The sequence below is a fragment of the Crocodylus porosus genome, unplaced genomic scaffold (genome assembly GCF_001723895.1).
Source record: "Crocodylus porosus isolate Cpor-Errol unplaced genomic scaffold, CroPor_comp1, whole genome shotgun sequence".
Classification (NCBI taxonomy): Eukaryota; Metazoa; Chordata; order Crocodylia; family Crocodylidae; genus Crocodylus; species Crocodylus porosus.
In genome coordinates, this window is record NW_017728886.1 from 218460825 (window position 1) to 218485637 (window position 24813).

The following is a 24813-nucleotide window of genomic DNA, read 5'->3' on the forward strand; positions in this document are numbered from 1 at the left end:
TACCGTCCACTAGGGAACAGGCAGCCTCCATACTATATATTAATCATCAAAGTCGTGGCGGGCGAGATTCTGAGGGTGCTATGTTCACCCTAACGTGACGGTAGGGGGCGCTAGGGAGTTCACGGCCGCCCCTAGGCCCCGCTCCCTCACAATCACGCTTCTGGAACTGGTGGATATCTGTACAGCCAGCACCTGATCTACAATCACACTGCTTAAAGCAAGCCACATGATTGTAGATCAGATCTCAGGAACATCTGTATGCGGCCTAATAATCCACAAAAATATTGAGGCTTCTTATTGTTTGCCTAATGAATTTAAACAGGGTGTCCAAATATAAGATGAGAAAGGCAGTTTTATCTGCTTTCTCTTCATTTGATATTGTTCTTTGTCTTTCCAATGAACAGGATCCCTAAACAACTTTAGTTATGTTCTCTGGCCTGAAAAAAAAGTTGAACAGCCTGGCATAATTTATGTCTCTTGAACATGTTCATTTTATACTGTTTCTTTCAATGGTTAGAATCATAGAATCATTAGGGTTGGAAGGGACCTCAAGATGTCATCTAATCCAATCCCCTGCTCAAAGCAGGGCCATCTCCAACTAGATCATCCCAGCCAAAGCTTTGTCTAGCCAGATTTTAAAAACCTCCAAGGATTAAGATTCAGCTACCTCTCTGGTTAATCTGTTCCAGTGTTTCGCTATGCTCCCAGTGAGAAATTTCTTCCTAATAACTAACCTAAACTTTCCTTGCTGAAAATTGACTAGTCAAAAGCATGACACTTATCAGCCACAGATTGATGCTGTTCAGTGCTAGATCAGTGATCAACAAACAATGATTAACACCCTATATTTCATAACCAGTGAGTAGTTTGTCTTAGTGAAGCATGGTTAGAGAGTACTACAATACTAATATGGGTTTAGCTCTTTCATCCATCTATACTCTCTTCAAGCACAAACTTGAAGAAAGAACGACCACTGTTTTACCACCAAAGATCAAATACAGAAAAGTTCCTGCAAAAAACAGAAGCCTTTTATCTGGGAACTAACAGGAAAATGAAAGAAGCAATTTTAATCAACCAATCTCCACACAACATAAGATTTCCTAGATGGCTTCACAAGGGAGTAGCTTGTGAGAGTGGTAGTAATCGTCCCAAAGATCATCTTGAATTAATTTTTTTGCAAGTACGATACTGTCATAATGTCCACAAATCCTTTCACTACCATAGGTTTTGCATGGAAGCTTTCTAGATCAATATACCTGAGCTCAAATTTGTGTCAAATTTAAGCCCAGTGTGTTCCAGGTAAGCTATTACCTCTCCTAACTAGAAAGCACAAGCCAAAATCATAAACAGGGAAAGGCTCAGCTAGAATCATCTGTCTGCACAGGCTGACTCAGCTAAATTCCAAAGCATCTTCAGTGAAAACTCATGAGCACAAGAGAGGGATACTATATAATAGACTCCACCATGGGCATACTACTGCCTAAACGAATCCTAACCATGCTGCCCCTCCAGACATGAAGATTTTCTGTCGACAAGTATTGATGAAATGAGAGGAAGAAAAATAAAAAAAGGTTTCTTGGATCCAGGGTAGATTTTCCAAGATGATTGTATAAACATCTATGGTGTTAATCGAGTTTCTCCTTCTGGGAATATATTTCATTTGTTCCCTGAAAGTGAATAAAAAGGGTCATAGATACTGTCAAAGCCAATGTGTAGATTTAATTAGTACAAATGTTTATGAATACTTTTTCTGTGGCATTTCTCCAATTCTACTCATTTCTGAAACTGTAAACTTGCTGTCTACCTTGTTTCAAGTATACACCATCAATACATTATCAAAATGGCCTCTTTAAGAGTATGATAGATGCAGCCACACATTACTAATTGTTTATAAATGAAGCAAAAGGGAAAGCAGTTTGCAAAGGTCACAGCTATTTTATTTATGTCTGCCAGCAACTAAGGCATACTAGTGCTCTGCAAAAGTTAAAAAAGAAAGCAGCAGAGATGTAATGAGCTTAGCTACATTAGGCCAACGATACTTCAGAAACAAATCTGGTGAACGCAGAAAGTAAACTATTAACACAATGAGGCAGAACTTGAATTTTAATATTGTGGTGAATAGGGACTTTGATTAAATGATCTCCTTCTAATTTATGATGACTTTTATTCTCCACATAAAACATCACTCAAAACCCACTTTAACAGAACAAATCAAAACATTAATAAGTGATCAGAATTTAAAAGACCAACAATAAAAGAAACTGATTTTTAGAGGTTTTGAAAAAATATAGAATAATAAGATCAAGAAATATACAAATTAACCTTACTCAGTAATCTGCCTGACTTTAATATGTAAGTGAATGCCAAGAGAGCAGTGCAGTTTATTGAATATGATTTGTATTCATCTGTCTTATATATTTTATTTTATATATTTCTTTCTCTCCCTTAAACAAAATATAGTGGCTGAATCTGGTGTTTATTAAAGTGGAGGACTAATACAAGGGACAAAAGCTAGACAGAAAGTTCATATATTCTATGTGAGATTCTCCACAGATCGCAGCATTGTCCAGCATGTCAGTTCTCAGCCTGTCACAGTAAGAGTGGCCCATGCCCAAGATTCTATGGGCTGTTTTAAAAAAATCTGTATTTTTATTCTAGGAGTTTATCTATTATGATACTAAAGTAATTTTCATATGTGATACAGGTCAACTCTTAACATTTATTTTTACTGTAAGCCATTTTGATTTAAAGCGATAAAAGAGGATATGCTCACTACAACTGCATTCTTCTGCATGTTAACCTTACCATGTACTAGAACAAGCCTGGGAACTGCACAAACATTATTATTTCACTAGCCAACTGCCCATCAAGAATGATGGGAGGGAGCAGGCAGGGATGGAGCCCCATGCCCCCCCACCCCAATCCAGGCCCGCTCTTCCCTTCCCTCCTGCTGCTTGGGCTCTAGGTCCATTCCTTCCCACCACGCCGCCCCCCCCCACCACAACAAAAGGCAGAGGGAAGGAGTGGACCTGGGCCTGATCCCCCACATCGGGCCCGCTTCCCCACTGTGTCAGAGCCACTCCGCCATTCTGCATTGGGCCTGGGCCCACTCCTCCCCTTCCCCCACCACTACTGTGGCATGCCCGCTTCTCTCCCTGCTGCTACCAGGTCAGCCCTGCAGGCAGCAATGACAGAAGGAAGGAGGGTCAGGCTGAGGCTAGCATCAGTGGCCTCCCCGCTATGGTGTCCTGACCCAATGCCCTCCCCGCACCACCACCATCAGTCCAAGAAGCAAGGGCAGCTCCAGCAACCTCGCCCCTCCCACTCCACTCTATCATTGCCACCTGCAGGGAGCAGGGCAGGGGGGTGAGGCCAGCAGTTCTGTAGGCAGTGATTAATGTATGCAGTGATTAATTTGTTAATGTCTTAATCACAACATAAATGGGAAGGGTGTTATGCACACACCCAGTTTCAAGCACTATAACGTGGCAAAGGAGCTATAAAAATTTTCCACATATAATGTAGAACATTTTTATTCTGGGTTTGTATGACACATTAAGTTTAACATGTGGCTACAGCCAACAATCAGCTGGTTGTCAGTCCCAGGGGTAGGATCACACCAAGGTCTAGAACCAACCCCAATGTGTTCCCAACAAAGCTGACTGTTGGTACTGGCCTGAGGCTGGGGTTAGGGAGCCAAAAGGTTTTCCCACCAGGGACTTTAAGCCCTATGCCCAACAGCTATGGATAGGCTGCTGGGCACAGGGCATCTGAGGGTCTCAACCAGGTGAGGCAAAGGGGATCCTACTTCTGGGAGGCTCTGATTCCCTGTGCCTAGCAGCCTGACCAGAGACACTGGGCTCAAGGTTTTCAGAAATAGCTAATTTTCAGTGCTGGCTGAAACCTAAACCTAAACCTAAACCTGAACTTGAAACCAGATTCCTAAAGCATTCTAGGTTAGCTAATCTGTCCAGAGAGCCCTGAGTAAACCAGACCTCTGACTTTGCGGGCTGCACCCAACAATCTGCTGATTGTCAGCCCCACATAAAGGATAGCAGCACCCAGCTTTCAACTTGCCAGTGAAGGGAAATCTTAGTTTATGATCCTAGCCTCCTCTTGGACTGACAAATGGTAATGATGCATTTGGGATCTGACCCCCAATATCAAAATCAAGTCTTCTGTGGCACATCCACATGTGGCATGGCATGAGGCTCAATTGCTAGGATCAAGATCAGATCCCATCTCTCCATTAAATCATTGTGTGCTAGGGCCTTTACTATTGAATATAATGGGAATTTAACTGCTCTCTTTAATCTGGATAGACATCAGTTTTAAACCTACTGTCTTATTTTAGAAAATGGTTACCCATTAAATTCTTGTTTCAATGAAGAGTGAGTTTTGGTAAATAATAGTAAGTTAAATGGTTTGTTCAGTTTCTGTTCTTTCCTAATGTATCGGTAGGCATTAGCAACATTCTCAGAGTGAAATTAAATAGCTGTATCTCTGTGACTTGCCTCTGGTTCTCTGATTGCAGTGTTTTAGAAAGTTTTCCTTAAGGGATTCCATCTTATTTTCTTGGAGTTTTGCCCAGTGTACCACTTGGTACTTCAGAAAATTCAAATCAGAGCTAAAAGCTGGCAATGTGATGGCAAAATTTTAAATGAAAATGAAAGATGCTGTTAAGTTGTTTGTAATATATAAGAGTTGGTTTATGTCTATGTATAGGACCTTAGAGAATAAACTAGTTTTCCCTTTTACTGATGTCAGTGGATACAGTTCCTATCATTTCTGGTTCAGGCGTGAAACTTCCATATAAAAATATCATTTTGACATCAGTGAGCATTAAATGTTGAATGCTCAAAACAACTAAAACAGAATAATGTTAGAAACATTTTTTTACTTTATCTCCTTTTATCAGTAATAGTTTATGTACAGATAAGTATAATGTAATGAATGAATAGGTGGGATATCCCTGCTATAAGATCAGGAAAACAGCTTTGTTTGTAGTTACAGCTTTGTATTCACTACAAGGCCATCCAATATCTCCATCCACAAAAATATGAAGCAATTAGGAAGAAATGAAATTTCTCCTTTGATTTTCAAATGTTGCTCTGTCTCTAAAAGTTTCATCTGAAGAGAAATTGAATAGGCTGAGACTATGTACTTTATTAGAGAAGGGAAAAATAAGGATGCATTGACAAAAGTATATAACATAATTCATGAAGGAACTTTCTGGGGATTTTTTTTTTACCTCCCTCATAAAACAAGAACAAAGGGACATTCAATGAAACTGAAAGGCAGCAGATTCAAAACTGATAAGAGGAAATATTTTTTACACAATGCACACAAGGACATTGCTTACACCAAGAACACAGCAAAATTTAAAGTAGGAATGGACTTTATATGGATGTAGTAGGGAAGTAGTTCTCAACCTTTTTAGACTTGAGGCATCCCAGGATAGACTTGAGCACCCCTGGATAAACTCTAGGCACCCTTTGGAAAATGCCAGCTCTTAGTTTTCACTCTTTTTATGCCTTAAAAAAATAATAAGCAGCTTTTCTGTTGCAACAAGTTCAGAAAGACCACAACTATAGATTTCTATTTGAAATTGGGACTTACTTGTAAATCATGTTTGTAAAAACTAATGGTGTTAACATTGTATGGCACCCTGTAGCACCCCTGAAAAGATCTCACGGCACCTCAGGTGCCATAGAACCCTGGTTAAGAATCACTAATCGAGGGTAATAATAATGAATACTTGAAAACAAGAGTTCTGGAGGGAAATAAAGCCAAATGTGTGAGAGTTTCTGTCAACCTCTAGCTTTTAGTGGTTAGTAAAAGGCTCCCTTACAAACTAGATTATTTGACATCTGTCCACTGAGGAGTTCCTTGAAATTTGCTCTGGGACATCAACATTAATCACTGTAAAGACAAGTTAATAAATTAGATGGACTATGAGTCTGATCCAATATGTGGATTTCTATAGTCCAGTGATCTGCTTCCATCACTGGAGAAAGAAGGAAAGTGTCTTCCACTGGGTGTTATTCAGTGGTAAGTACTGCTACAGGAGACTAAAGATTAGTAGTTTGGTAGATGATTTAATCTGGCCAATTGTTTGAACACACTGAGAAGTTTTATCCTAACTGTCTAAGTATGGGTCAACAATACATGCTCTTTCTACTGAGTAATGTACATATAAATACATCCTTCCATTTGCCATCTGCAAGAATCTGGGTGGTCAACCCAAGACAATGTTATTATTGGCCATCTGTAAACTTTTTACTGACACCCACACTTTTCCTTACTGACTATGCTTATAAGTTTTACATAATGTAAATGTAACCCTTCTTCCAGCACCTGGGCAAGGGTTGGATTCAAATGTAAGGTTTTAACAACAACCACAGTAAAGAGTTAGTTATCAACAAAAAGTTTTAAGATTATCCGTAAAAAATCTTTTTCTTGGGTTGGCAACCCTCCTTGACCAATAAAGCAAGGTTTTACACCACGCTGTCCCCATTCCAGGGATCCCCTACTCATTCCTAGAGCCTAATGCTTCACCCCTCCCCAACAACCAGATTTACCCCTGCCAGCCCTGCCCTACCCCCATCTCAGCATGGACTCCACAAAGAGACAGTATTGCTTAACTACCTGCAATTCAGCAGTATTACAGGTAGGCAATAGGGCACAACAGCAGCAGCAGCATGTGGGACGGAGAAGGCAGGCTACAAAGCCCTGAGAGATGCCTCTTGCAGGGTACTGCACTCCTGCTCAGACAACACATGGCATTGCATCGTTCTATCTGTCCTTCAGCACCAATTTATTTCTAATCAGCAACCTTCAATCAAGCTCCCAGTTCCTTAGTTTTTTAGGCACTGGTCAACTTTTCTACAGACTTAACAGGCAGATATTCTTAGCCTTTTTTTTACAGAATATCTGCTGGCAACCCTGGCAAGAATGAACTAGGAGATCCAGATTTCAAAGCATGAGCCTGTCCTGTGTGAAGTAAAAGACCAGGTCTACTAACTTGTAGGCTGTGCCTGATTCATAAACATATATATATGGCCAAAACATTTAGGGGAGACCAAACCCTAAATGTAGGCTTCTTTCCACAGTTGGTCCACAGCTATTAAGTGTCCTTTGTAGACCAGGATTGTCTATATGGAATGAATTTAAGTAATTGGTAGCCAATGCATAAGTCTAAAAGCTAAAAAAGTTACCTCTGTTAAATTACTCAGTAGAACAGATTCAAACCCCTCTCTCTGATCCAGCAACTAAAAAACGCTCAGAACCCAAAACAAGTGACCTTTATTCTGAGCAACATTCCTGACTTTATTAGGAATGGATTGCTTTAATAAGCATTATGTCTATGATCATACTTTCACAAGACTGAGGATTAATTATTATATTATTTTACTATGTTTTTTATTATAGCTACAAATTCATGACTAAATAAATGTCATGGATTCACTTGTTTTGACTTTTAAAACCTGCAATACCCAGGACTTAACATAGCTTTATTTATATAAATATATGAATTTGTTTAGCATACTGAAGAGGGAAAACTGGAAGGATAAATTCCTGTCTTAATTTTTTACCATTGAGGACCACTGCAGCACATAATTTCTTTGCACTTACTAACAAAGAAGGCTAGCTGCTGACACACCACTTAAAGAAGCTACACTAGTAAAACCAAACAACCTTGCAACTCATTTAGAAAATGCTTGCTGCTCTCGTTTCAAGGCAAGTTAAAAATCTAATAAATAATAAGCCAAGAGGCTTTTTCTGCATCCTGACATTTGATCAAATAAAATGGTATTAACATATAATAATAAAAATAACAATGGAAATAATAATAATGCCGACCTATTGAGTCATACTAAACTTAGTTTTCAATAGGCAATAAAATGCCTCGATTTTGTGTTACTTCATTTATTGACTATGGCTTTTAGAACGTTTTGGTTTTTTTGGTATTCTTTTGTTGCTAATGTACCAGACAAAACTAAGAACAACAGACAAACATTGGCACCAGTCAAACCAAGAAAGTCTAGTAAGAGCTATTGCCAATTCTGTACCACTTCTTGCAGTATCCTAAAGTAGGAATGTTTGGATAGAGCCATGGCCTCAGGTTATCAAATGCAGTAAAACTCACAATGTTAAATATAACCCTAAAATTAATGGACTATACAAAAGGTGCATATCTTTTCAAGCATAAAAAATATAGATTCGTAGACCAATTAAGAAGCTGGCGAAATGAAGTGTCTTGGCAGACTTAACTTGAACAAATGAATTTACAATTGGGATTACACAACCATATTGTATGCTTTTATGGAAATATACTGGTTAACATAGCAGCTGCCACACCACATGGGATTTATGTTGTCAAGAGACCCTTCTAATAGTAGCACAAATTAACAATATGCCCCATAACATATGGCACATAAACTGACCTATTTTCCTGGGTTTTAAAATGCATTTTGTAATAGTTATGTCCTGATTTTCTTTGTCTTAAAATTAATTGTTCAGAAAAAGATGAAGTGAGTTAAAAATCTTGACTCTGGGATTGGGGCCAGAGGACATTGGTGAGTGGAGCAGACAGTGATAGAAAACAGAACAAACTACTATAGAAACACTAAGTAATAAGAATAAGATATGGTCAAAGAAGGCTAGTGAGAAGACAGTCATTTGAGCTGTAGAGAAGCAAGATATGCCAACACTTAAAAGCACTCAGAATTTCACAGCAACGTTGACCAAACTATAGAATTAAATTTGACCTTTTTTTTCTGCTTGTGTGTAATTTTTAGCAAAATAGTGATTGGATGAGAATCTGGGGAGTTCTGAGACGCTTCATTATTGCACATTATTGGCCACGTTAAGCTGTAATATAAACGGACACAGTTCCATTGCCTTCTATGTCTTGAATTTTGTCAGAAATCATGCAGTAAGGTAAATTAGAGATTCCTAAGGGAAAATATTGCAATGGTAGAATAAAGCCTGACTCCATGAGTCATAGAAATTCTCATAAAACCTTCTATAGGAAGCCATTTGTGCTAGACCACACAATGGATGTCATTGGCCTCAGCTTGGATTAATTAATTCAAGTCAGAGTTGGGCAAAATATTTTTGGTGAATCATTTATTTGCCAAAATTGCAGTTTTGAGGCAACAACTGAAAAAAAGTTTGTAAACTGACTAGTTTCAGCTGAAACAAAAATGACAAACTTTGAAATCGTTCATATCAATATATCTTAAATAAAGGATTCTTTAAATGTCTCATTTGTGGATATTTATAATAAAGTGAAGGAAAGGTTACATTAACCATCATTGTAGCTGTGGTTGTGGTGTCACCTAGTTCCTGTATACATTTCCTTATACCCAGTGTCTCAGTGTTTAGGCACCTACACAAATTTTAGGAGATCTGAAGTCAAATCTCTCTTCCATTTAAAGGGATTTGAATCTACATGAACCACTTACCTTCCTGGATAGGGTCCTGTGTCAGAGGGTACGCTGGTGTGAATTCCTGTTGATTCTGTTTCATTTTGCCTGGACTACCAAAATATTTGGTGAACCAAAGAACATGTTACTAAGAGAATGGCTCTATAACCCAGTTGCTAGAATATGCTCATAAGAATTTTTTGTCCAAATCTAGGGAAAGTATTTGAATGATAGAAAATCTCTTCCGCTTCTCATGTGACTGTCCTGAGTAGGACCTAGCTAAAGCACAGCCAGCATGATTTTCACGTTACGTTTCTTTGGTTTTTTAATTATATTTGCTGGAAAATAAAAGGTTCTGTTTTGATTTCATTTTTCAACAAAAAATAAATGAATAATTTGTAGTTTAGATCACTCAAATACATTTTTAAAAAATTGATTAGGTGTCCAAATCAAAAAACCCAAATATTTGCATAGCTCTCTCTATGGTAGAAATTACATTGGTGGTACGTACAACACCCTTTTACGGGTTACATTCTTGTCATTTGAGCATTGGACTTGCAGGATTTTCTGCATTACCCTGAAATGGTGCTAATGCAGTAGACAGGCAGCTTAGATGCTTGGAGCTGCACCATGAAACAAGCTGGCACTCTGACAGTCAAAGGAGAATAAGACCTAGTCAGAGTATACATATTACAGTTCTCAACAATACCTCACTCTTATTTTTAAATAGAAAAGGTATTTCTCATTTCTAGATGCTTTGTTTTGGGGCCTCATCTCATTATATGTGTCTTATGTAGTCTACAATTGTAGCTATTTTATTCAAAATGTTATGGGTGTTTTGGCATTTCAACAGATGGACCTCCCTGATTATACTTTTCACTGTTAACATTTTTTAATTTATATCTTCCCTGACTTTTAATGTCTTTCTGGTCTGACCTAAGCACAGTTTACTATACAAGCATGGAATTTCATTTACTCCTGAGAATCCTGATGACTCATTAACTGGGATATATCCTTCACTCTCATTAATGTAGCTCTTACTGTAATTTGTAGACGATTAGATAAGTGTCTTTCTTCTTCTTCCTCAACACAGGCAGTCTCGCCATGTGCCTGGAATGACTATAAAAAGTGTATTCTTTAAACAATCTTTTCCTTTTCTCTGCCCCAATCTTTTTTTGTGTGCAGCTATTCTCCCATTTTTTCTGGTGTATTTTCTAAATGTACATAGTTACTTTTTAAGTGGGTAATGATTTCTCACCACAGTGCCTCTAACTACTTTAGAAGGATTTAATTCTTTTAATACTCAGAAAATCACAAACGCTGCAGGATCCACTAAACTTTTAACAGTACAGTGAGCCCACTTACAGAAATAGCTCAGAAACAATGCATTTTCTGTGCACCAAATCAAAATATGCATACCACTCCACTGTCCCTGATTTTTGGAGCTGTTTCTGATTACTGATTGAAAATTCCCTCTGTTCTTCATTAAAGACTCAGATTCTTTTAAAATGCTTATTTACGGTGGCAGTCCTAAGGGGGAGGCTATGTATTTAACTGCCTACAGCTCCAAATCTCTTTCAACATCAGGCCAACTCTGTGTTAGGTAACTTGTTGGGTGAGTGGTGCCACATTCCTGCTCTGGCTATGGGATAAAGTAGCTGCAAATGCAACATGGCTCATTTGTTCCTAGACTATCGTTAACATTAATGAGCTATACATGTATACATCAAGGAGAGGAGCCTGGAGAATCACAGCTCCTCAGATTAAATGCTTTGTTTGTAGGGATTGTGTCTCTGGCTTAGAATTGTTCCATCTGAGCCAAATTCTACATGCTTGTGCAAAGTTAGAATAAATAGGCCATGTGTACAGAATATGTGATGGACTCAGAGGTGCAGTCCTTTTCTGACTCCACCTGGAACATCACTACAGTACTGTAAAACTGTTATTATCAATCTCATGTATCCTGCATAAAGGTCAGCTCCCAGACTACTACACCATGCAGTGCAGTTTGGGCACAGTTTTGAGCAGCCAACAGTGGCAAAGGAACGGATTAGGGACTATTTAGACAAGCTGGACATATACAAGTCCATGGGACCAGATGGGATGCACCCAAGGACACTGAGGGAGTTGGCTGATGATACTGCAGAGGCACTGGACATCATCTTTGAAAACTCATGGCAATAAGGACAGGTTCTAGATGATTGGAAAAGGGCAAACATACTGCCCATATTTATGAAAGGGAAAAAGGAGGATCCAGGCAACTACAGCCCAGTCAGCCTTACCTAAGTCCCTGGAAAAATCATGGAGCAGATCCTCAAGGAATCTACTTCTAAGCACTTGGAGAAGAAGGTGATTAGGAACAGTCAGAATGGATTCCCCAAGGGCAAGTCATGCCTGACCAACCTGATTGTATCAAAAGCCTTGCTAAAATCAAGGTATAGCACATCCATTGGTCTCCCTGCATCCACAAAGCCAGTCATCATAGAAAGCAGTCTCCCACAACATTCTCTCAGACAAGATAAGGAAGTACAGGTTGGATGAATTTACTGTAAGGTGGATAGAAAACTGGCTGGAGCTTCGGTATCAGAGAGCAGTAATCAATGGCTCAATGTGTATTTGGCAGCCGGTACCAACTGGAGTGCCCCAGGAGTCAGTCCTGGGGCCAGTTCTGTTCAATGTCTTCATCAATGACCTGGAAGATGACATAGAGTGCACCCTCAGCAAGTTTTCAGATGACCCCAAGCTGGGGGGAGTAGCAGATAACCTGGATGGTAGGGCTAGGATTCAGAGTGACCTAAACAAATTGGAAGATTGGCCCAAAAGAAATCTCATGAGGTTCAACAAGGACAAGTGCAAAGTCCTGCACTGAGGATAAAACAATCCCATGCAGTGGTACAGGCTGAGAGTGGACTGGCTGGGCAGCAGCCCTGAAGAAAAGGACCTGGGGGTTACAGTGGACAATAAGCTGAATATGAGCAAACAGCACATCATTGCTGCAAAGAAGGCTAATGGCATCCTGGGTTGCATTGGTAGGAGTGTTGCCAGCAGGTCAAGAAAAGTGATTATTCCCCTCTATTCAGTACTGGTGAGGCCACACCTGGAGTCCTGTGTTCAGTTTTGGGCCTCCCACTACAGAAAGGATGTGGAAAAATTGGAAAGAGTCCAGCAGAGGACAACAAAAATGGTGAGGGGGCTGGGGCACATGACTTTCGAGGAAAGGCTGAGAGAACTGGTCTTATTTAGTCTACAGAAGAGGAGACTGAGACGGGATTTAACAGCAGCCTTCAGCTACTTGAAGGGGAGGTTCAAAAGAGGATAGAGTTAGACCAGTCTCAGTGTGGCAGATGACCAGGGAGTTAGACTAGATGACTTCCTGAGGTCCCTTCCAACCCTACTTTTCTATGATTTCTATTAAAGGAATCAGGTCAGTTGGTTCTTCATGTCTAGAGTTGGCCATGCCCCTCTGTCTTACTCCTTCAATCCCTCTGGCCCGCTGTGAAGAGATACCCCATATGTCACTATCTATGGTAAGCAGAAACAATACCTCCCCACTTCCTATCCTCTCTTTAACATTTTAACAATAGTTATTTCATTTTATTTGGGCGTGTCTACACGTTGCCCTATGGTAATGTACAATGTGCTACATCGCCGTACAGTGCGCTACAGTGATGTAGAAATCACATGGATCTACATGGGATCAGCACCTATATTGCCATAGCTCCCCCGGTACAGCGCCACTATGGTGATATAGCAGTGAAATCTAATCGTGCGCCAAATGCACGGCACAGTAACCGTCCATACTGAGCTGTACTAAAGCACAGCACCATAGCAACATCTCTGTATGGCAATGTTTAGATGCGCCCTTTAATGCCCACAAATCTGGGGAGTACTTGGCCCTCTAGGAAGAAAGAAAACATACATGCATAAATAAAAAAAAGATGTTCATTTGAAAGGATATCTGAGGACAGAAATAGCTAGCTGAAAAAGATAAAGTGCCAGGTCACAAGTTAAAGTAATGGGAAATAATAATACAGTGTTTACAGCGTAAAAAAAGCGTAAGTACTTTACTATGCCCTGCCAGGGACTGACTTTATAGCCTTGAGCAAATCACTTTAATTTCTGTGTTTTATTTGCTCTCTGCACTTATGAAATAAAAATACTTTAATACTGTTAGCCTATGATTTCAGAACTCTTCGGCTTGGTATATAACTGACAAATAATAAATATAATTCTCTGCTGTGCCATACAGATACAAACCCACCCCATGTTCATGGGCTTTACCCAGCCACACTCCTTCAAAAGGAAGTTCCTTTTAGGATTTTTACATGCACAAGGAGCATGCTAATTGCTATAGCTTTTTCAACTCTACAGCATGCCCCTCAAACCCTGAGCACCATGAACCTACCTCTCCTTTTTCCTTTGTGCTATGTATCATACCCCAGAGAACACATGGGGAGAGTACTCCAGAGAATGCAGAGTCTCCAGTTGTGCCTGGATACAACATAGGAGTGACCTTTTTACTGGTGTACCTGCAAAATAGGCAGTATATTTTGGCCATTATAAACAACCAACCATAAAAGTTAGATCCATATTTTTTTCATTTTTTTTTTTAGCAAAGTACTAAACATGGCTGATTTATATGGATCACGCAAGTTCAGTAAGTTAGTACTTTGTCAACAGTGACATTAAGAGACATGGGACTTGAGTTAGCCCCATAGGTGGTGGGTGGGGGTAGGTGGTTGATTTGTCCTTCTGTGAATACAGACATATGTGATGGACCTGAGATCCTAGCTGGTGAAGATCACCCTCAGATTCTCTGAATCAATATTATATCTCATGGCTACCCTAGGTCCACTTGCTTCCTGGGCTAACCTACTTCATGGGTTATGAGGGGCACCTCTGGGATCTTCCAGTCCAAGAAAGTAGAAAGAAGTTGCATTATTGTACTCTTCACACCAAGCAGATTTTCTACCATTGAGATAGTGCTGTGCAAGAAGTGGTTTCTCTGTCCCACCCTTTTTTTTCAAGATTTCAGATATTTTTTTCTGTTCAGTCCAGGAATGAACTTGAGACGTGACATATTTCTTCAAACCAGAGCGACATAGCCAGACTTTTCAGCAGTTTAGGTGCTCATCAGGGAGTTCTTGTTTAGGATAGGGACTTGATCTTGGTTTGCCTACAGTCTGGGTGAGTACTTTAACCACCAAGCTACTGGCTATCCAAACTGAACTGCTTTCAATCTCTCCTGATGAAGCTGTTTCACTTCGTATATTTCCTCTGTAGTGGGGACTTGAACAATGGTTTGACACATCAGTGTCCTGACTGTGGAGTTGTACTTAGTCTCCGTCTCACTTTTTTTCAGCTTCTTCTGCTGGAGTTGTTCCAGTTTCTATAAACAACTCTTAATTTGACCAGAAGAAGAACAACTTCATAATCCAGTGCACTAGAGTACTGTCATGGGGTATAAAAGGATCAGGTTTAAGTCTTCACCTCCTGTCTAGCAGAACAGAAACTTGAACGCAGGTTTCTTCTATCCCAGGTGAATGCCCTAACTAATAGGCTGCTGACTCTCTTTGGCTTTGAGCAAGAATGCCATTTTGGTCCTAAAAAAATCATTCTAAACTAAACTCTTGTTGAACCCAGTGCCTTCCCAGTTATAAAGATTTGTCATTTTTCACTGGAAAAATATTCTGGCAAAAAGTTCCAATTGGGAACACTAGCCTGCATTGTGAATCTATCCTCTGGTATGCAATTATAATGGGTAGCACTCAACACAAAATCTAAACCAAAACTGTGTCCTCTCAAGTTCTGCTCCTTGAATTAAATTATTAGAGCCTGCTGTAAAACAATAATGATTTCTACTGTCAGAAACAATGTTTCAAACAGATGTGAACCACGCAAAGCATATGTGAAAAATGTGTGATACACACACAAAGGTCACAGGAGCCACTTAGACTCCACATGTAAAATATGTAAAACATATGTGGAGGCATGATGCAAGCTCATATTTTGTTTTGTCCTTTGGCAACATTTAGAGTAAAGGCTAAAAGAATCAGCTTTCTCTCAGGCAAACTTTGAGCTTCAAACTTGCACATTTTACAAAGATTAACACATTTAAAATTCCAGCTAGCAGCTATCTTAACCCCTCAAATGATGTGTTCCTAATGCTGCCTCAAGTGTGATGGAAAACATTCCTTATGCTCCTTTTTAATGCCTGTTGCAACAAAGGTTAAGGGATTTCTCCTGTTAGACAGCTAATCCTGAGGTAATAATATTGCTCTTGATTTGGGTCTGGTTTACCTAAACATAATATGACTGCATAACCCAGGATTCAGGATGCTGAATGATGTCTGCGTGAAGTTTCTGTGTTGCAAAAAGCCCACAGATCTGTGGCTGTTTTGATGGGCTGGCTTATTGCATACTGCAGACAATCACCAGAGGAACTCCTGTTCATGAAGTAACTGTCTTCTGCCAGAAGAACCTCTAGGAAAGCAAGGCAAGCACCACTGGGCCACTTCCCTCCAGAAGCAATGGCACGTATAGGGCAGGTAGAATTGTATGCAGGAGGGAGAGAGGAAGCACTAATAATACAGGCAAAACTCTGCTCCAAGCTAAATTGACATAAAAACATAGTGCATGTTCTAAAGACAAGAGTTATTTCAATTTTGAGGCCTTATTCATATTAGCTAAGAGTTCTAGCAGTAAAGAGGACACTTAAAGTACCTCTGGCAAATACTTATGGATTCCCCCAGCAAAGCAGAGTTTCAGAAAACATTACGTTGTCTACCCTGCTTTTATTCCTCCCCTCCCCTTCCCCCCACCCTCCAACTCCCACCTTTTGAAATGGGGCATGCTGGGAACAAGCTTGATGCATTATGTTCTGAAGAACCCTCCAGTGAATATGGTGATTCTTGTGGCTGGGCTGGTAGACTGTTTGGACTGGTGGTTGGACTGGTTCTTATGGTGTACCATTACGTTTGGGAACCATTTCTATATCTGACAGCTGGAAGTAAAAAAGGAGCATACAGCTTCTTCCCTAACTCTTCAGCTGCACCACATGTGAAGCTGGTGAACTTAGAACCCAACTCTTATTCTCATTTAAGAGTAATGGGCTTAATCGTGCAGGCTTTTCTTCATGAAATGACTTGTGTGGGGGGAGGGTTTGCAGATGGGCCTCAGAATCTGGCCCGTTATTCTCCTTTCTTTTATCCCCATTCATACCAATGGGACCTTCACAATGACAATGAATGCCCTTGTGGGCAAGTTTGAACCATGTCCCACATTGTTGACTCATGCCCATTTACAATGCTACCTGGTGGCCTTCAGGCTCTTCACACTGGTGATGACATTGCCTTTAGGTGGTTGAAACAATATGCTGAAAACACATATGCTTAATAAATATCACCATTCTGAACTTAACTGAACTTTTAATTGAATGAAAAAGGTAATAGAATGGAAAAAATAATTTCAATATGGAGGTGGGGAGATCATTACTACTCCTCTTGAAGTCAGTTGCACCTTCCCCACTGATTTTGACAGAAGCAGGATAGAGTTTTTAATGAAAGTGCAATTAAATAATAAAGACCTGAAATTTTAAAAAAGAATGTGTGCATGCACACACATTAATGATTATGCTTGGCATTTGTAGCAGCACATCCTGCAAAGTTATGTGGTAGAAATAAAATCATTTATGAAATATTCATGGCAAAACAAAAAAGGTCTATAAACAATCAAGTGTGAAGTTGATTTTTATAATTTTTAATACATGTATCAGAGGTGCAGAAAGAAATAAAAAAAATAACCTTTTAGCAGGCCATTATAGCTTTGATAAAGATTTACAGTACAAGATACAGCACCCATAATGTTTGAAGGATGATGTCATGTCTTAATTATGTTAGCATTTAGTGGATATACATCAGCTCCACATATTCAGATACTCAGAATTTACTGTGCCCTTTCTTTGACCCTGAGTTTTTTTCAGACAACCAAAGTGGAGAAAACATATTCAAAGCAGATTTTCTGTCCAACATTCATGAAGAGACTTCAGACAACAGGGGTTTAACTGAGCTCTGGTTCTAGCTATTTCTCTGTCTCTGCTGCTGGCTAACAGCTCAGCCCCTCAAGGGATCCTCAGTTCTCATTGAAAAAGTGCATCTGATCCTGCACCACTAAAGTCCAGAGAAGCATTGCCATTTATTTTAATCATCACTAAGGGTGTTTGGCATCTCATAGGTGTGCCCAGCCCAGGACTGACCCTGGACTCTGGGACTAAAAAATACAGACTAGCTAAAATCCAGGTCGTAGTCACTCTGATCTTACATTGCAGGACTATCCCTCACCTTCACAACACCTACAAGTCACAGAAAAAAACTCTTATGTTCCTATTTTGGCTCCTACATACTATAGTTACACTGTAAAAATCCATAAGATCATCACAGTATATAGCTACTGTATGGCCATTTTTTTTCTTTGTGAAGGAGGAATTGACATTCAGAGTCTTTTTGGCAGGAATGAAAAGGTGTATTCTTTCAGTTTGCTTTGCATAAACTATTTTTGTTGTGAACAGTCTCAGAAGAGAGCAAGGACAGGAAGGACTGTTTGCAACTATCAGTATTTTTTCCTTAATTTTATTTTCATGAGGTTGGCTAAGAGCCCATGGAATTACTCCACTCTTGTGTTCAAGGAGATTAATGAAGTTTGGAAAAGGGACAAATGTGTACAAATGTCTTTCAGCAGTGATACTATTGCTTTTCATTTGATAGAGACAGCTTTTCTTTCCAGAAATGTTACAAAGTGACTTACATGAAATGAGAGTACAGTAACCCATTGTTCTAAAGCTGCTTAGGCTATAAAGCTATTGTGTGTTGTCTATCAAATATATTCAGTGCCATCACATTTCCCCTGTAACACACTAACATACACAATGCAAGAAACAGTGCCTTATACATCTCCTTGTTTCTGATCATCCCTTTCCCATGGGACGTGCATAGAAGGGGGGTTAGATCACAGCAGCATTCTCGGAAGATGTCCTCAGCTCCATCCTGTTCCCAGGGTTTGCACCTTCTGCCACAGAAAAGATTGTGGCATGAGTAGGAGAGACAGGAGATCTTTTGCCAAACGTGATAGATCTGTTGGACTCTTAGGAGGTCAAGTGACTGCTCTTTGGCTTACTGTTCAAGACAAGAGTAGCCCCTGCCACACATCCTCTTTCCATCAAATTATTTGGTCACTGTAGCTCTCTAGGAACCATGATACAATGCCCTGAATAATGGTACAGCTGAAGAAAAGTTAAAAAGAAATGTAAAGGATAACATAGGCTGGATGAAGAAGAAAAAAAAGAACAAGTCCCACAATAAATCCCTTCTGAGGGTGGATCAGTGAGAGAGAGTCTGGGCCAATATAATTCCATTTTTTTAATCACCATCTCTTCCAAAAGCAAATTTAATAAGGATATTCTCCATGCATTTCTATGTAGGTTTGTTTTGTATCCATGGGGGGGGGGAGGGAAACCTGTAAAAAACTGGAATAAAAACAGGAATCCAAAGTGATTAACTCTTTGATAATGAAGTCCAGTTTTCTGCAATGTGCACGTCACAGAGCGAATTGCTGTTTGCTTTGATTTGTGCTTGAAATGTGAGACATACTGGTTCCCAGATGGCTGTTTCCTTGTACAGAAAAGCAGAGAAACACTTACATTGCAGTTACTTGCATATATTTTCATTTATTGATGTAATTGTGATATATATTCCATGTTCCAGGACAAACCAGATGGTGAAAACATAGTTTACTATGCTGCCATGTTACCCTTAAATATCCTTAACTGTCTGTGGTGGACTCTTCACCATGTCACTTGTTAACATTTGGCCACTAAGATGTTGCTATTCAGAACACACTGGGTGAAAGAATTTCTTCTGTTTCATATCTCCTCTTATATGCATATCTATTTTTCTGCAATGCTAATAAGAGTTGCAGGTATACACCACAAAGAAATACCTACCCTCTAATATCAGCAACATCTGATGTTACTATGATAAATTTTATCATGACATGTTAGAAAGCATTTCTAATAAATAAAGCATTACAGAGGAGAGACTCAAAGTTACATTTTCAGCAAAGTTCATGGGAATTAGGCCTGTAGTTCTGTCTAACAATAATAGGAGTGGTTTATGTAATTCCACCCACACAGACAGATTAACTAAAAGGATTCATTTTCAAGCAGTGAAACTGCTAAATTCTGGTACCAGCAGCAGTACAGTATCCTGTAAGGCTTTATTTCCCTAAGGCCCAAGCCATATGACATGTTTGGACGATGTTTAAACCTTCCCCCTGTGTATGTTCATCCTGTGTATTTTTATTGTTCTTTTAATTATCTGCACATACATATTAATTCCGGAAAGTACAAACAGGCTCCACTGTCATTTCTCCACCACACTTTATATTATAGCATCACTCATGAATGCAAGCTACAAGTTTCCAGACAGACGGGCGGTTGATCTAAATTTGTGGGACAACAACATTCAGATATCTGCTTTCAATTTGTGTGCATGTTTTTCCCTGTTATTTTCTTTTTATGGTAGTATTAATTGTTACCAGAAGTCCCTATGAAATGACTGAGGAACCAAACTATGGAATGTAGCAGATCAGAAGTGGTTGTTTTGCTTGTTGATAAGTGAAATGTGTTCACTCAGCTTATTAGCAGTTCCTGAGTACATCCATGAAAATTCAGACATTTCAGTTCTGGACATGTGGGAGAAGGGTGATGACCTTCTGGAACACTGATAAGTCTGATCCTGAGGCCTCTACTTATCTACCAAGGCAATACATATTTACATATGTATTTATGATTTCCAGAAGGAGAGTCTCTCGAGAACCATATTTTTGGGAGCTGCTGTGTCCCAGATTACTAAACCTACATACACTAAAGCTCTTTATTAATGGAAAAAGTATTAGCTTTATTCAGCAGTCATCCTGGCTAGATGACTGACTTAAACTTAAATGAAACTGGCTTAAAGAAGGAATCTTTACATTCATGTCACTGGGTACTGGTTTGGGCACAAGGAATGCTGAAAGTGCCAAAGATGGGCCCTGAATGACATTTCCAAAAGAAGCCCCAACTGGATCTTCTGGTGGAAACTAACTACTCATGCACAGCCCAGTGCTGGGACTGTCTTCACAGACAGGATCTGCTTCAAAAATCCCAGCACTGGGACTCTCCAAAATAAGTGCAACTTCTTGTATTACATAAGAAAACCTAAAAGGCCCTTGGTATCTGTGTTGATATCTTAATTTATTGCCTCCTTGTTTATATTTCTCTCCCTAAGTTATTTGTATTAGAAACTAGGGCTGTGCAAAACAGCACCATTTTGTTTTGATTTCTGTTTCGCTGTTTCAAAGGAACAGTGTTTCATTTTGCTGTCTCAAAGCACTGTGGGCGCAGAGTGGAAAGTTTCCTAATGCATAGGCAATTCCATGTACATACAGGGGCAGAGCTGTTGCAAAATATTGCGGTTCGTTTCTCGGGAGGCGAAGAACTCAGACACACACTTATTAGCAGCACAAAAGGTGTATTTGCAGATAGGGTCGGAGCAGAGTCAAAGGACTCAGATTACTCCGCCCCCTGAGGAAATTCTTAGCTGGCTTTTATCTCTTCCCTCCTGGGCACGTGTGCAGAAACAGGAACTCTTACAGCTCATTTCCGGTTCATACAAACATATATGTGACTACGTCACTTCATCCGTCGCATGTATATTATAATTAACTACTTAAGTATGCAGGGCGGATAGGCAAATATGCATCAGCTAATTGCGCATGCTCAGAAAGCTCTCTAGGTCACCAAGAGTTGAAATCCCCCCCACTTTCAAGGACACAGTCAATTGAATTCCAGCTTCTGTAATCTGCATGTGAAAACCTGGAGGAGTGTGGAGGAGGGGGTGATTTAGCATAAGAAAAAAACTGTAACAAGGTTAGCTAAGAAAGAAAGGTCCTTGGCAGTGTTCTTTTTCTTATCAGGTACGAGATGCAAACTGTGCAGTTCTAACAACAGTCCATTTCTAATCATATTCTAACAATACTCCATTTACTGTGCATTTCTAACAGAGCCATGGGCATAACAGGAGGGAACTGGGCATGGTTTAATGCTAACGAGTGTGGACTGGAAAGTATAAAAGTATGAACCCAATGATGTTCTGTGCGCTGTGTGTGTGGCCACTCCTCTGTTTGGAGGGGACCTGCCCAAAGTTGCCTCCACTTCAGTAAAGCTGTTGAATGCAGTGTGTGCTTGTGTTTGCCCCCTGCTCTGCTCTGGCTAATGAGTATCAGGATCCTATGGGCAACTGGTTCGTCGGATTCCCTCATCATTGGGTCTCACATCAGGTTGAGGTTTAACAGTTATAATGAGGAATCACGAAAATGCCTATGACTTTATCATTTCCTTCCTGCTTCGAATGAAAACAGCAGGAATGGTAGCTCCTGCTGAGGTCACAAAGTTGTCAAGTTTCAAGGAGATAGGTGCAGGGGTTTCTGCAAAACTGCACCTCAAGTTGCTGATGAGCAAAATTTATGCCACGTGTGTATGTTAAAGATGGAGTGGGCTGAAAAGAACAGGCATGGTAGCTCCTGCTGAGGCCATGAAGCCTGCCAGGTTTCAAGGAGATAGGTTCAAGGAGATAGGTTTAACGTATTCAAGAAAATAGATTTAGGTTCTGGGAAACTCCACTTTGTCAGGGAGTAGGGTCCCTGGAGGTGGTCGTGATACCCCTATGGCCTTGTGACTATGCCAGCTCTGCCCTGTGGGAGCCTTCTCTTCTCACCTGCAGCCACATCTTCTTGGAAAAGATAATACAGCCCACTCTCAAGCTTCAGCTCAGTCATGGTCCTAATGGACTCCACTAAACTCTGTAGGTTCTTGGACCCCTTGCTGGGACCCACTCTAAGTAGTTACCTCCAGGAGACACCCTAAGCCTTATGGGCTAAATACATGACTCCAAGCATCCCTTACCATGCCCCATGCTTTGCAGATAGTATATTGATATCATCCCTGTAATGAGGTCTCAATTTCACTCTACCTTCTATTGTCACCAGGCTCACTGTCACTGTGCTATCACTGGCACTGGGGCCTCTACATGACCTGGTAGTGTGCCCCAGTGAGGCCTCCTCCCCTACAGCCTCAATCCAGTTCACCACTTTAAATAAGAACAGGTAAGCAGCACAGTAGCACTAGCATCTCAGGCAGCCAAACTGTCACAGAGCCTTTCTTTCCTTTCTTGCAGGAGCTTCTTCTGCAGCAGCTGCCAGAAAACACTCTCTTGGGGCTGTTGCACCACCGGCAGTCCCACAAGGCCTCCCAACCCTGGCAGGGTGCAGTTCTAGTGGTCATACCCAGGCAGGACCTGGGGTTTCCTCCTTCCTCATAACTCCTGCCCATATATCCAAGTTTGTCCTGGCATGGGAGCTCAGCAGGGACAGTCACAGATTCATAGATTGTTAGGGGCTAGAAGGGACCTTGCAGATCATCGGGTCCAAATTTCCCCCCCACCCCACTCCAGGCAGGAAGACAACTGAGGTTAGGTGACCCCAGCGAGGTGACTGTCCAGTCTTCTGTTGAAAACCGCCAGGGTAGGTGAATGCACCGCCTCTGAAGGGAGTTTATTCCACCGTCTGAACACCTTGACTGTGAAGGAGCTTTTCCAGTGTTAAGCCTAAAGCAGCCTTCCAGGAGTTTGTATCCATTGGTTCTAGTCTTCCCTAAGGGTGCCCTATTGAACAGTTGTTCACTGAGCTCCTGATGCACTCCTCTGATATAGCGGTAAGCTGCTATCAAGTCCTGTCTCAACCTTCTCTTCTTGAGGCTAAATAGGCCCAGGTCCCTCAGCCTTTTCTCATATGGTTTGCCTTGCAAGTCCCTGATCATACAGGTGGCTCTTTTCTGGACCCTCTCAAGTTTTTCCACAACCTTATTGAAGTGTGGCACCCAGAACTGAATGCAGTACTCCAACTGCAGTCTCACCAGTGCTGAGTACAGCAGGAGTATCACTTCCTTAGTTTTACACAAGATGCTTCAGTTGATGCATGCCAGTGTTTTATTTCCCCTGCTGACCACCATCTCACACTGACAGCTCATATTCATACAATTGTCAGTCATTAGCCCTAGGTCCCTTTTGGCCATGGTGCACGTCAAGTGTCACCACCGAGCCTGTATGTATGTTGAGGGTTGTTTGCTTCCAGATGGAGCACCTTATATTTGGAAGTGTTACACTTCATCTAGTTCAGGTCTGCCCAGCTCTCGAGCCTGTCCAGGGCCACCTGTATCTGCAACCTATCTTTTGATGTGACCACATTGCCTCATAACTTGGTGTTGTCTGCAAACTTAGCCAGCAAGCTTTTCACTTCAGATGTTCTTCCCCTGCTGGCTAATGATACAGTGAGAGCTCCCTCCAGCTCTGAGAGTGGGGCACTAAATGGTTGTGAAACCCAAGGGTTAAAAAAAAGGAAGTGTGGACGGAATAGGGAGGGTGGCACTCACTCCATCTGCACATGGAACTTAGGGAAACCCAGGAGCAGGAGGTTCACCTTTGGGAACACCAGCTGCCCCACCAAAACAGGATCCAAGGAGGTTCAGTGGAGTGTCACAATATCCCCAGCAATGCTAAACACCCTCTTGCTTGGAACGCTGGTCAGTGGACAGGACAGGTGTTCCTGGGCAACCGTGGACAGATCCAGACACATCTGGCTGCAGCTTGCCTAGTAGGCCAAGGGGTCACACAGCAGTGGCTCCACATACTTGTTGAGATAGGCAGCCACCAAGGCCTGAGCACTACCTGCCTGATGGTGGGGTTTGGTGCCTCTGAACCCTACCATGGAAGTCACGCCCATGGTCCACATTGGCAGCACCTGTCATGGAGGAGGAGACTGGCTGGTGGATGGCGTTCTGGCACAGGACAGTGGATCCCCCTCTTTCATGTCCCCCTGCCTGTGCTCTTCTGCCTCCCTTTGTTCACCAGAACCTCCGTCCAGTGATCCAGGTTTTGCTGCCGTACACACTCCCCTTCATCCTTGGGTCACACATGGTGACCAGCAGGTTGACTGTACTAGACCACAAGGGATTGAGTAATTTCCTGATGCCCTCCTTTAGCTGCCTCACATGTGGTTACAGTGATTTGCCCCATCCAGGAACACTGATCCCCTGGAACTTCTCCATTTGGTTCTGAAGTTCCCTCACTAGAGGGATCACCTGGCCAAAGAGGACATCGCCAGCACTCAGGCTCTCAGCGGCCTCATGGAAGGGCTTAAAGACTACCGAGTTCTGAGAGATGGTATCCCACTCAGCTGTATTAAGGGAGCTGCTGATCCCAATCTCCCTGAGGAAGGCCATCTCATGAACAGC